This window comes from Lissotriton helveticus, chromosome 6 (assembly GCF_964261635.1).
Source record: "Lissotriton helveticus chromosome 6, aLisHel1.1, whole genome shotgun sequence".
NCBI lineage: Eukaryota > Metazoa > Chordata > Amphibia > Caudata > Salamandridae > Lissotriton > Lissotriton helveticus.
In genome coordinates this window covers 1,422,727,581-1,422,741,353 of record NC_136067.1, presented here as the reverse complement: position 1 = coordinate 1,422,741,353, position 13,773 = coordinate 1,422,727,581, and positions in this window count along the sequence as shown.

The window sequence follows — 13,773 nt, the reverse complement described above, 5'->3', positions numbered from 1 at the left end:
TGTGTACACGGCATTTATTGACTTCTCCACAGCATTTGACAAAGTGGAATGTCCATTGCTGTGGAGAAAGCTGTCAGTTATGGGCATGCCTCCCCATTTGCTTGATCTGGTGCAGATTTTACATACTGATACATGGTGTCGTGTTCTGCAAGGTGGAGAAAGGGGATTATCACGTGTCATTCCATCAGTTAATGGATTAAAACAAGGTTGCCTTCTTGCCCCACTGCTTTTTTCACTGTATATTGCAGATCTCCCTGCATCTGTCTCCTCAAGTATTGGCATAGCCCCGGTAGTAGAGGGAACCCCTATTTCCTGCTTGTTATATGCAGATGACATTATTATACTGGATTTAACTCCTAAAGGGTTGGCCAATCGTCTTCATGCACTACATCTTTTTGCCGAAGCCCATTTCTTGAGGATAAATACAACAAAAAGCAAAATTATGTGTATTGCAGGGAGAAAAAAGTTAAAATACAAGAACTTTGAGTGGACAGTGGGTGGCCAAAAATTGGAGGTAGTAAAGACCTATGTTTTTTTAGGGAAAATCATTTCCAATAATTTGAGCGATAAGCCCCATACTGATAACAACACTCGTAAAGCCCTATCCCAGGGAAAAGGCTTGAGTGGGTTATACTCAGCCACGGGGAGAAGACACTTTAATTGCTTACTGGAAGTCTTTAGGGCAAAAATCCCTTCTTCCCTTTTGTATGGAATGGAATTAGTTGACCTAAGGCAATGGAATTTTTTATATTCTGTAGCAGGGAAGTTGTTAAGATCTTTATCTTCTCTTAATACCGCTTGTTCAGTAGCTGCTTGTAGACTTGAATATGGCCTTCGCAGTAGTTGGGTGCAGGGCCTTGCAGCTATAGTACGGTGGGTTGCCAGCTTAGCTAGAGGAGAAATGGGTTCACTAAGAAATCTTATGAAGGTTGAACTGCTGGGCAGCTTAAATGAGTATTCGCAAATTGTTAAAAATTTTAGAAAGGCGGCTGTCCTTCTCCAATTGGAAGAGAGCACACTTTTTACTGTTTCGGCTGCACAGTTAAAAACGATTTTGAAAAAGGCATCCTGGGACCTTAGTTTTAAAATGGATAAGGAGGCTATGTATCTAAAAAAGGGAGCTAACCATCTGACTGACTCGTATGTTAGTACAGTTATGCAACCCTATGTCGCCTGGAATTTACCACATGGCATTCGGCGATTTTGGTTCCTCCTAAGACAGGACTTGTTGCCATTATACAATCTATTGGCAAAGTGGTATGGTACTCCTGCAATCTGTAATTTTTGCAACTTATCCACCCAGGATCGCTTGCATGTTCTCTTCATATGCCCTGCTCTGCGTCCATTTCGGCGTAAGTGGTTAAGATTTGTATGTTTGCAATTGGGTATTCTAAATGCCAACTCTTTTTTACTTGCACTGTATAACCCCCCAAATGAAATTTTCTGCTTTAACATTTTTAACATTTTTAAATGTTTTTTAGCTATTTATTGATGGCTTTTGTGATATGTGAATCTGAGTATTTTTTGCTTTGTAAAGATTGTAGATGTCTGTCTTGCATTGAATGTATTATGTATTGTAAATGGTTTTTATGTGGACCTCCTCAGAGTTCCTAAACATAATAAAGAATTATTAGGGACAACCCAGTACGGCCGCAGAGCCTCCTCCCGTTTATCTTCGTGTTTCCACCTGCCTTTTATTCTTTTGAACACCTCCTCCAAGATTTCATCTTCCTTCATCGCATTTTTCCATGTTTCTTCTCCTAATGCCCTCTGGATTGCGCAGACATTTTCCAACTGATGTTCATCCGCTTCATCATCCGCCTTGTCATGCGTCTCCTTCGCCTCCTCTTCATTTACAAGTCTTGACAAGCAGTCTGCTGCAAAATTACGTGTTCCCGGGACGTACTCGACGCAGAAGGTGTATTCCTGAAGGCCGACCACCCAACGCCTGATCCTGCTGGAGATGGCCTCTAGGCCCTTCTTGCTGAATACTTCTACCAACGGCTTGTGATCAGTACGAAGCGTGAATTGTGTGCCCCACAGGAAGTCTCTGAATTTTCCCACTGCCCAGGATACTGCCAGAGCCTCTTTTTCGATCACCGAGTAGTTGTTTTCAGACTTCTGGAGTGATCTAGAGGCGAACGCTATCGTTTCTTCACCGTCTTTGCTTACTTGGGTGAGGACTGCTCCCAGTCCTTTTGCGCTTGCATCGGTGGTGACCACTGTCGCCCGGTTGGGTATGTAGGACTTAAGGCTGGGGGCTTCTGCCAGTGCCCTTCTCACATCTTCAAACTCCCTCTGACACTCCTGACCCCAGTTGAACTCCGTCTCTTTCTTTAGTAGCAGCCTGATGGCGTACGTCCTTCCTGCAAGGTTCCGTATGAATTTCCCGTAGAACTACAGCATTCCCATGAATGACTTGATTTCGTCTTTACTTGTGGGGGGCATCAAACTTACAATGGTGTTCTGGAGCTCGGCCTTAGGGCAGATTCCTTCAGCTGTCACCTTGTGACCCAAAAAAGTCTAATTCTGCACAGCCAAACACGCACTTTTCTCTCTTCACCGTTAGCCCTTGCGACCTGAACCGTCCCAGCACGCGTTTCAGCCTCTCATCATGCTCTTCATGGTCTTTAGCAAATATCAGCACATCGTCCTGATAACACACGACGCCTGGGATGCCTTTCAAGATGTTCCCCATGAGCCTCTGAAACACGGCAGCCGCCGAGACTAACCCAAATGGCATCCTTTTGAACTTGTACGCGCCCATGGGTGTCACAAACGCTGTGAGTTCTTGCGATTCTTCGTGCAGTTTGATCTGAAAGTACGCCGAGGTGAGGTCGAGTGTGGAGAACACCTTTGCCCCCTCTAGCATGCTCATCATCTGGGTGATGTTCGGTAGAGGAAATCGATCGACCACAACCTCTCTGTTCAGTGCTCTCAGATCGATGCAGATCCGAACCGAACCATCTTTTTTCTTCGCGGCCACGATGGGTGCCAACCATTCCGTCGCTTCCACCGGTTCGATGACTCCTGCCTTGCAAAGTTTCTCCAGTTCAGACTTCAGCTCTTCTTGAATGGCAATTGGAAGCTTCCTGACCTTGGCCATGACTGGCATAGCGTTCTCTTTCAGCTTTATCTTGTGACAGTAGTTCTTTAAGCATCCTAGCTCTTCTCTGAATACTTCTTTGAACTCAGACACTACGTCTTCCTTTTGTTCCTGTATCTCCTGTATCAAGATCTGGGGATTACTATTGGGATTGAGATAGACCCCCAACTCCTTCTGCGCTTGCCACCCCAAAATGTTATCCCCAACTGTAGACACATACACCTTGGACACTGTTGACCTGTTCCTGTATTCTATTTTGTCCCAAAAGTACCCTTTCATTGAGATGGGGCGGCCCGCATACCCTACAGGCCTCAAATCCATTTTCCTCAAAATTATCTTCCCCTTGGACACACGGGCGAATTCTCTTGCACTAATGATCGTTATCCTAGAGCAGGAATCGAACAATGCCTCTAACTCAGTGCTTCCCACTTTTATGATGTCTTTAGGGCTGCTGACCTGACCCTCATCAACCTGCACTACAATTTCTTCACACATGGTGTCGTTATGGCTTTTTACCTGGCTTTCGTCAACCTGTACTACAATTTCATCACAAACTGCATTCGTCCTGTCTCTACTCTGTCTACTGAATCCTTGTCCACTCTTGCAATACTGTTTAAAGTGACCTTTTTTCCCGCACTTGTTACATGTGAACCTGAGGGCGGGACGCTCTTTGTCATTTGCTAGATGCCCCTGCTTGCCGCATCTATAGCAGGTGCCCTTGAACGATCCTCCCACTCTGTTTTCCTTCTGCTCTCTACCTGCTACTTTCTGGCCTTTGATCACAGACACAGCCTCGCATTCGGTCACCACTCCACTCACACCGGGCTTATCTTCGTTTCTTTTCTCCCCAGTGTCTTGCTTTATTTCCTTGACGCACTGCAACATGTACTCAACCTGTTTTGCAATAATCAAAACTTCCCTCAAGGGCGGATCATCCTTAAGCCACAGCTCCTCACGCACACGCTCCATGCTGCAAGCTAACACAAACTGATCCCTGATGCTTTCTTCACTAGCACCACCAAATTTGCATGTCGCAGCTAGTTTCCTTAATTCAGAGACAAAATCTTCAATAGATTCCCCCTCCTTCTGTGCTCTCTTCCCAAAATGGTATCTCTCCATTATGGTGCTAGTCTTGGGGAGGTAGTGTAAATCTAATTTTTTCAGACTTACTTCTAGCTCATTAAGGCCCCTCGCTTCCTGCGTCCCTAAATCTGGAAGGTGATCTAACACTTCTTCCCCTTCTGCTCCTAGGTAGTATGCCAATAATGCTACCTTCCTTTCTAGTCCAAGGTTTGGCCCACACACAGTGGCATAATTCAAAAACACTTTCTTCCACTTTTTCCATTGAATGGTGGGATCACCCGGGTTAATCAGGAAAAAGGGCGGAGGAGTCACACTCTGCATGGTACCGTGTCACAGAGTGTAAAGCAACGAGGGAACCCAAATAATCTATGTATGCTGAACTACAGTGATGAGGTGGGGAACAGAGCTATACCCAACCCACTAGTATTGCAAGGTTCTAGGATTAGCTACCATACACTTTGTACTAGTGGGTAATTACCACATTAGAGGCATAGTGGCGAGGGGATACAGATCATACACTAAAAGATGCTTTTCCTTTGACTTGCACAGAATAAATCCCAGACAAGCAGTGAAAGGCCCACAGTTATGGTTAACAACTACCATGCATTTTGTATTAGAGTAATTACAACATAAGTAGGCACAGTGGCAAGAACGCCAGTCCACAAGGATACTGATCATGCACTAGGAGATGCTTTTCTTTTGACTTGCACAGAGTAATCCCTGACAAGCTGTGAAAGGCCCACAGTTACAATTATACGCTCCGCCAAAGGCGTCTAACCATCCAACACTCCTCTGAGGAGGATGCCACAGGCCAGAGAGGGGGATCCGCACCAATTCCGTGGTGGTACACAGGCCAAGGTTCACGAAAACATTGCGTCTATGCAGTTACAAGTACGGGTACATCGCAAAGGTTTTCATTTATCCTCGTGCGCAGGAGCAGGGGTGGAGCGCTGCTTACTCTGCCAGTCACTTCGCTTGGTGCGTCCAGTAAGGAGATGACTGAATAGTAAAATGTCTTTTCGCGCTGACAGCTTCTAGTTGAAGGCAATACAAACGCTGCCGTTGGTGCGAGGGTAGTCCATATTAAAATCGCGCCTCTACTGCTACTATTCCACGTGATGCTAGCACTTCGAAACCAATTCAAGCCGTGCAGTGCACTACGCGCTACCCTTCAAATGCGCTACGCTGCACTCGAGTCAGGCGTGGGTTTAGATTGTCTGTTCCACGCTTCCGTGACTGCCTGTCACAAACTCGCCATAAAATCCTCATGTGGGTGGAGGAACAGGGTGCCTGGCTCTCGCATGTCAGATCGATACAGCTGGTGCTTCGCTTCGCCGTTTGTCAGACACTCGCCGCACCAAAACGCCTCACCCGCATACGTGACCACAGAGGCCAGTTCACAACATGCAGTTCGTTGATCGCGGGTCTATGTGCAGCGCGCCTAGAACAGCTGGCAGGCGTTACCTCACTTCTTGCTGTCGCACTGACGGGTGATATATTCTCACTGACCCGCAGTCGCCCTTTTCTTCATTCCTTCTTCCGCACAACCTTCTGCTACAGGATCGTCACTTCACCTCTCGACCCCGCTGCTGCTCCTTATTTCGGAAATACTCCGCGGCGCGGTCTGCTTCAGGAGCGTTCGAATACTTTTCCCCGTCAGTTGTCACCTTCTTTATTTCGTGCGTGTTGAGGTCGCAGGTTAACACAGGTCCTCGTCGCCAGTGTGAAAGCGGCCAAAAATGCACGGGACTCTTTCATGGAAACCATACAACGTTTATTAAGGTTCAAAGATCAACCTGAAACGACCTCAGCCACAGCATCAATCAGAGTCAGCTTCTCACACTCGCCCCCGGCGCTCGCCTTGGAACGCTGGTCGCGGTGACATTCTATGTGATGTCACCGCGAGCAGCTCCATTACATGCGGAGCCGCCGGGGGGAAATAAAGGTGGGCGATACCACAGATGCCCACAGGAAACACAGCAAAATGGCTTCGCTAGAGCGCCCCTCTGCCATCAACTGATCACCCAACATTCCAGCCTCAGAATACCCTTACCTCAACATAAATGCAATGTAAAAGAGGTTCCTTTACAATACTACATAATAACGTATTACTACATGAAGATCCTGAAACGAAATGCGATCTTAGAATGTCTGTCCCCCCCATCCCCGGACGGCTCAGGACAGATTACTCCCAACGCGCTCTATCATCTGGCCAGCAGAGGCCATGGTATGGCGGGATATCACCTCAGAAATAACGTTGTGATGTCAAAAGGCCGGCTTTCAGGAGGGGAGAAGAGTGTGTAAGGAATAATGCTGCCCTGCATACTGTCTAATTGCAGAGGAAGTCACTTCTTGCTGTTCCTTCAGCTGAACTGAAGCTCCCACCTTCAGCTGACGCAAACGCACACACACAATGCCATCTTTCATCACTGCGCCAACAATAATAACCTCCCCATTGTCTATTCTCTTCGAGTGTTATAACTGAAGGGCCCTGCAATTTCACAAAATCAACCTTCTCTTTATCAGTGATAGAGCGCGCAGGTCACCCGACTCAGATTACCATACTCGCCATACTCATCTGGACCCACCTGGACCCATAAACAAGATATGATGAGATTTAATCAGGTAACCTGTCCACTTACTCTAATCAGTGATTTATACATTTCATTTAGGACCTATACCATTGTCTTACCAATCTTCGTCATCGGTACCTAAGTCCTAAGGGATCAAAGGTGTTAGAATAATAGGTAGAATATGAACATTTGTACTCTTAAAATAACCACAACTCAGGAAAGGTTTAAACTATTTCTCTAAAATCTTTAGAATGTCATAATCCAAGCATTGAATAATAGAAAATTCTCAATTTGGAAAATAACGATTAGAATGAAAATATGCAGAGTTTTTATAAAGCTGTTTTTACTCATTTGACAAGAGGGTGGGAAGAGAGAAGGAAACAGTACAATGACATACCCACATTTAATATTTGCTACAATACAGCAGAGCCTCAGAGCGGTTAATGCTGGGAGTAGGACTGCTGATAATGATAGACCCATAGCATTGCCTACCCATATTATGGAGACATTTACCCCCCCCTCAGTGGAAGACACCTTGCTTGTGATTAAGTCTCTGAGATCCAGTGCCCCTGGTGATACATGCCCGGCCCGAGAGTTGGCTGCAGTGGCAGAATCAGTGGCAATAGAGGTCTCGCAAATAATGGGCATATCCTTTAAAACATCTAAAGTTCCCGAGGAATGGAAACAGGCAAAGCTTCTTCCTTTATTGAAGAAAACGGGTGCTGATCCTGCTGTGCCGGGCAACTATAGGCCTATTTCCCTGCTTCCAGCCATGGCGAAAATTGGAGAGAAACTTGCTTTTCGTCAGCTTAATGCCTTTTTTTAATCTTCTGAGGCTCTCCACCCTGCCCAGTCCGGCTTTCGTGCAGCACATAGCACAGAGTCAGCTTTGGTGGAGACCACAGAGGCTATTAGGGAGTGTTTGGACAGTGGCGTCAGAGCGGTTCTAATTCTATTGGACCTCTCTGCCGCGTTTGACACTGTCCCGCACTCTCTCCTCCTGACTCGATTGGCTGAGATTGGTGTGCTGGGTTCAGCGCTGGAATGGGTGAAATCTTTTTTGTCCGATAGGTCCCAGCAGGTTTGGATCCCACCTTTTTCTTCCTCGGCCAAGCCTCTTACTACCTGGGTACCCCAGGGGTCCACATTGAGCCACTTGCTTTTTAATGTATATCTTACCCCGCTTATAGTGATGGCGGAACAAATGGGGGGCCAAAATTATAGCGTATGCAGATGATACGCAACTTTTATTTACATGGCCTGATACAGCACTCGACACTGAGGTCATCTGTTCCTGTCTTTCTTCAGTTTTTAATTGGTTAGCAGCGGCTCAGCTGAAGTGCAACGAAGACAAAACAGAAATTTTGTTGTATGGCCTATTTCCGCCTAATTTTAGAGAACTATTGTGGCCTCTGGATTTTCCCCAGCCAAGCTCAGTTACCATCCCTGCAAGGTACTTGGGAGTATGGTTTGGGGAGGATCTGAGGTTTGAGGCACACATAAAAAACTTACAGGGGTGTGCTTCGGTTCTCTTAAGGCTATGAGAAAGTTCTTTCCATATCTTCCATCTTCGGCAAGAGAGTCGGTCGCGAGGGCTTTAATACTATCACGGCTCGACTATGCTAATTATCTTCTTAGTGGAACCCCAGCCTTCCTAGTCGCTAGATTACAGATCATCCAAAATGCGACGGCGAGACTTCTCTACAATGTGCCCTGTTGAGAGAGTGTACGAATCCATCTGAAAGAGCTACATTGGCTACCAGTGACTCAAAGGATTACTTTTAAAATCCTAACATTAGCATTTAAAGCAGTCAATGATCTTGGGCCTTCGTATCTGAAGAAAAGATTCAGCCGCTACACCCCCACTCGATCTTTACGCTCAGCTGATTGTAATTTACTGAGTGTACCCCGCTTTCAGCGAGTGCGCCTTGGAGGCCAGTCAATTGCTGTCCTTGCGGCTTCGGCCTGGAACACTCTGCCTTTGTTTCTGAGATCAATTCAGAATTTTATACCTTTTAAAAAAGGCACTGAAAACGCATCTTTTTAGGTTTGCTTATTAGATTTTTTTTTTTTTTTTTTCTTCTTCTCTTTTTTCGTTTCCTTTGGCCACCTGCTTGTTTTCCCTTACGGGCCAGGACACTCTGGTAGTAACAGAGCGCGTTATAAAACAGCCAAATAAAATATTTACCTAGAATGGTGAGAATAACTAACCCTGGCCACGGGTCAGTTTAAAGGACAGAACCCCGAAAGTGAAGGCACCATAAAGGCAGGCAGGTGCAGATCGGAATCAGAACAGGTAAAGCCAAATTGGATCAGGACAGGACCACCAAGGCTAAGACCAGCACCCGCAGTTAATGTCGCAAAGCCTGCGTTACTCCCTCTCTGCAGCTAACAGCCAGATCCCGGTAAAAGTTATCGATTTCTCGAAAAAGTGCTTCGCCAGCACTTCAGCTTTCAAACCCCGATCTGGGTTTCGAACCTTCTGACAGAGGGCTCCGCCAGCACCTCTGCTCCCGATCACCTATTGAGTGCGTTGGGTCAGTGACAGGTCAGCTATTCGGACAAGTCAGACAAATTAACTAGCTAAGCCTACCCTAGTTATACTATTTTCCAGGTCAGTGTACCACCCCCCAAAGTTGCAAGTGTAAGGATCCCCAATTTTGATTGGACAAAAGAATGAGGAAAGGTCATCACACCATACCAAAATGAAACTTTTCTCCTGAATATTCTATTAATGTTCCCGCCCATCAATTTAATTTTTCTCATGCATCTTTATTCCACCCAACAATGGATGTTCTTATAGAAATACAATGTTAACAATTTGTCTTCCGCTTGGGGTCATCAAGTCAGGCTCCTCTTCTAGTGTGATGAAATCTTGGCTTTGGTTCAATAACGAATGACTTAAGCTCCTTCTGGAGTTCGACATGCGCAGTGCGGTTTTTCAAGATGGAGTAATAGCCTCTGCCATGCCCAAAGATTACGATACATGAAAAATAGAGAAGAAACAGTTTTAGAACACAGAATAAATGAATGCACGGTATACCACTTACTTCTATTCTATTCCCATTACTTTATTTTAACTATTGCATTAGAAATTTGGCAGAACAAACAGCTTAGCAAAAGCAGCAGTGCAAGCTTCATGCATGCTGTAACACAGAGCAGCCATCTTAGTTTTTAATACGCAGAAGCGAAAGATTCCCTCCAAAGCAAAGTGTACGTCATGTCTCGTGAGAGTGACAGACGCATGCGCAGTAAGAAATCCCGCGTAGCAGCGGCCATTTTAGTGCAAGCAGATTATTGTTAGTAGGAACACATATGCAAGCTTCTTCTAGATACCCAATGTTTTTGTGCAATGCAATATTAATAAACAAACATGTTGGTTAGTACTTTAACGTTATGTCGAGAGGACTGAATTCAAGCAAGTTGCATTACGTGCAAATCCTTGCTCCATCAATCCCCTCTTTGATGATATTTTATATCATCACCAATTAATGAAACAGATGCCAACTTTTCACATCTCACCCAGCTCAATTTCTTCAAACTTTCTATTTTGTTTCTTTTCATTGTTTGTGTGAAAGTTTTTCACTTTCTTGTATATATTTCCATTCAACTCTTCTAATTCAAGCTCATCAATATTTCTCTTGTTCCCTCTCTTATTTACTGTATATGTCTTTTTGTGCTTCCGACATTTACAACAAATTATTATCGCTAAAATCAGTAGGCCTATTCCCACCATTGGCATCAGTATTCTACCAACAAAACTTTTTCCTATATTAGAAGGCCAACTACCTATAGAGGAGAGACCATCAGTAAGTCTCTTCCATGCACTATCAACCTCCAGTGGTATGAGCTCTTTTTCCAAATGTGTAATATTTCTTACGTACCCTTTAATTTCAACACTTTTGTCAGGTATGTAAGTGCAACAATGTTGCGCTTTCAACATTCTACAGACTCCGCCCTCTTTTGCTAATAATGTATCAAGAGCAAGTCGATTTTGTAAAACCATTGATCTGATCGCAACCAATTCGGTATTGACCATTAAGAACCCTCCAGCAGTATCAGTCGATAACCGATCCACTACTGTTGACAATTTGCAAATTCTTTGCGTATTCAGAGCCACTCCTACTGTAGGTATTAATGCACTAAATATATCACTTACTATTTCTCCAAAACTAGCTCTTTTGCTACGTATTAATCCGTTAGTTTCTTCATTGTTTCCAGTGATTTTGTTTACATGATATATCTTTGGGAATACTATTCCAAAATAACAGCTCCCATAACAATGATCTGGCAATTTGTAATAAGCTTTGTTTCCACATATAAAATACATTCCAGGAAACACAGGTTTGGTTCCATCTTTGAAACCCCAACCCCCAATTACTTTATAATTGTGTTCACATTTACTGGAACCAATGAATATATTGTTATAATAACTAGTTCTTTCCCTGTGGCGACAGAGTTTCCCATTCTTTTAAAAATCCAGCAACATAGCAGCATGAACATTGCCATTTGGGGTGAACCCTATATTTTCAGCCCATTTAGGAATTTTATGATTCTTATCATTTGCTTTTCTTTGGAAATTCTCTCTCCTTTTCTCAACCATATTCAAAAATATTTTCTCTTTTCCTCGTAATAAGCATGTTAAATTATTTTTATGTGCTTCAGCTATATCTATTGTACCTATAGTTAGAAAGTATTCACCCATATAACGTGTTACATCACTCTTAGTATGTACAGGATTTAGGTTACTACATATAGGAAGTTCAGAAAATATCACATCTGAATTAGAATAGTAATACTGCAAAGGTCCTTTCTTATAGAATAAACTAGCTAAAATAGTACATGAAATACCATATGTTAGCGGTAAATGGTGGTAAGTCACACCTTCGGCTACCGAAATAGGTAACTTCATTCAAACATAGCAATCTTCTATTTCCATAGCTTCTACATCGTGTACTAATAGGTTTGCAAATACATTTAAGTGAATTCTGTTTTTAATTGCAGTATAATGTAGTCCTTCCTCATCTGATGCATCTAAATCTACCTTATGTTGGTTAATGCTAAGTGCTTTCTCTTGTGTATCTATTTTTCTAGGTGTATCAATCGTTTATAGCTCATTAGTATCATTCTTCATGTCTCTACTCATTATGTAAGGAATAGCTATTGTCAGTCCTAACCATACTATGAGTACTACTATTGCTATACTACATTTGCATATTCTACAGCATGTTTTTAAACAGTTTCTTTTCGATCTTCCATTAACAGTATGATCAGCCATTTCTGACCAAGGAGACTTAACCCCTCTTTGTAGCTTTTACACAGTCTTTTCACTTGTGAAATTTTTCAAGTGGGTCTCACTTCTCCGTCAGTCTGATCAGCAATCAATTCGTTATCACTTTCATCACTTATTTCTAAGTTTTTGAAATCTTCAAGAACGATGTAAGTCCATTCAGGGCCTCTGAATTTAATATTTAGTCTCTTTAAACGTGAACTTCTCCTTCTTGATTGTACTGTAGATTGTTCAGATTGACTTGTTATTTCATTTACTTGTTCTGGTTCTTCATTTATTGTCTTTAGACAAAATCTCAGCCTTTTAACAAACCTAGGCCACTTGTCTCCTTTTCTGAGCCTTTTTGCTGGCACTGTGCTCTGCCCTTCTTCGAGTGTGCTCTTATTTTCATTCAGTTGTGGCACATCTATTTCAATGCTGTCTTGTGTATTCCTCTCTATCTGACTAGGTCCAGGTCTTATTTCTGTTTCTTCTGCCTGGTTACTGATCTGGCCTTGTTCAGGTATCTGCTGAATTTGACTTTGATTTGGATTTGTTTCGCCTTCTTCTTCCTGAACACTTTTTTCTACTTCTATCTGGTCCTGCTCAAGCTCTTCGAACCCTTGATTTTCTTCTGCCTGAGCTCTCACCCTATTATCTGTCCCTCCTCAGACTCAAGAGTTCTTGATGTAGTGTCATTTGTCTCAGTATTCTGATCTTTCTTTATCTGTTCCTCCTCAGGATTACTACTGGCTTGTATTTCTGTAATCTGAGTACGTTCTTCTAGACCTATCTCGTCCTCACTATCACTCTGACTGTCTAGATAAATCAGACTTCTGGTTCTCACGTATTCTGCAGTTATGTCAACTACTGAAATCCAGTCATCTTGACTGGTGCTCCGTTGTACCTCTTCAGCTACTTCAGAATCGATATCTTGAGACCCCTCAGCTGCACATCCTTCAGCTTCAGATTCATCAGGTTCAGTCACTCTTTTCGTTTGACTTGCATGGATCCATTGTGGAACTCCTTCGCACTTTACAGCTGTGGTGGTAACCAGAATTACTTGTCGTGGTTTTCCCCACCTCGGTGCAAGGCAAGATTTTCGAGTATGTTTCTTTAGCACTACCTAGTCACCTGGGTTCAGGTCATGTGCTGGAGTTGCTTGTCTGGCGACAACGTCTTCCCCAACCTGGTGAGAGATAGAACGCACTTGGTCAGCCAGTTCCTTGCAGTACTCCAGTACTAAATCATCAGATATATTTATCAGCTTGTGTCCTGGCACCCATGCTTGCCTCATTGCTCTTCCCATTAGTATTTCATGAGGACTCAAGCCTGTTCAGGTCTGGAATACTTCTGAGTCCCATCAGAACAAAAGTAAAGCATCTGGCCACTCTAATCGGGTAGATTCATACATCTGTCCCAATCTCGACTTGATTGTGCCATTTAGTTGTTCTACCACTCCAGAAGCCTCTGGGCGGTATGCACAGTGTAGGTTTTGTTTAACATTAAATGCTTCACAGATTAGGCCAATTATTTCTATTATTAAAATGGCAGCCTCGGTCTGATTCAATCGTTACTGGAAAACCGAAACATGGTACGAGTTCTCTGAGTAGGAGTTTGGCTACAGTGATGCTATAATTCCTACGTGTGGGGTAAGCTTCCACCCATTTTGACAAATAGGCAGACAATGACAAGAATGTATTTTAGTCCTTGACAAGGGGGTAACTGAATGAAATCAATCT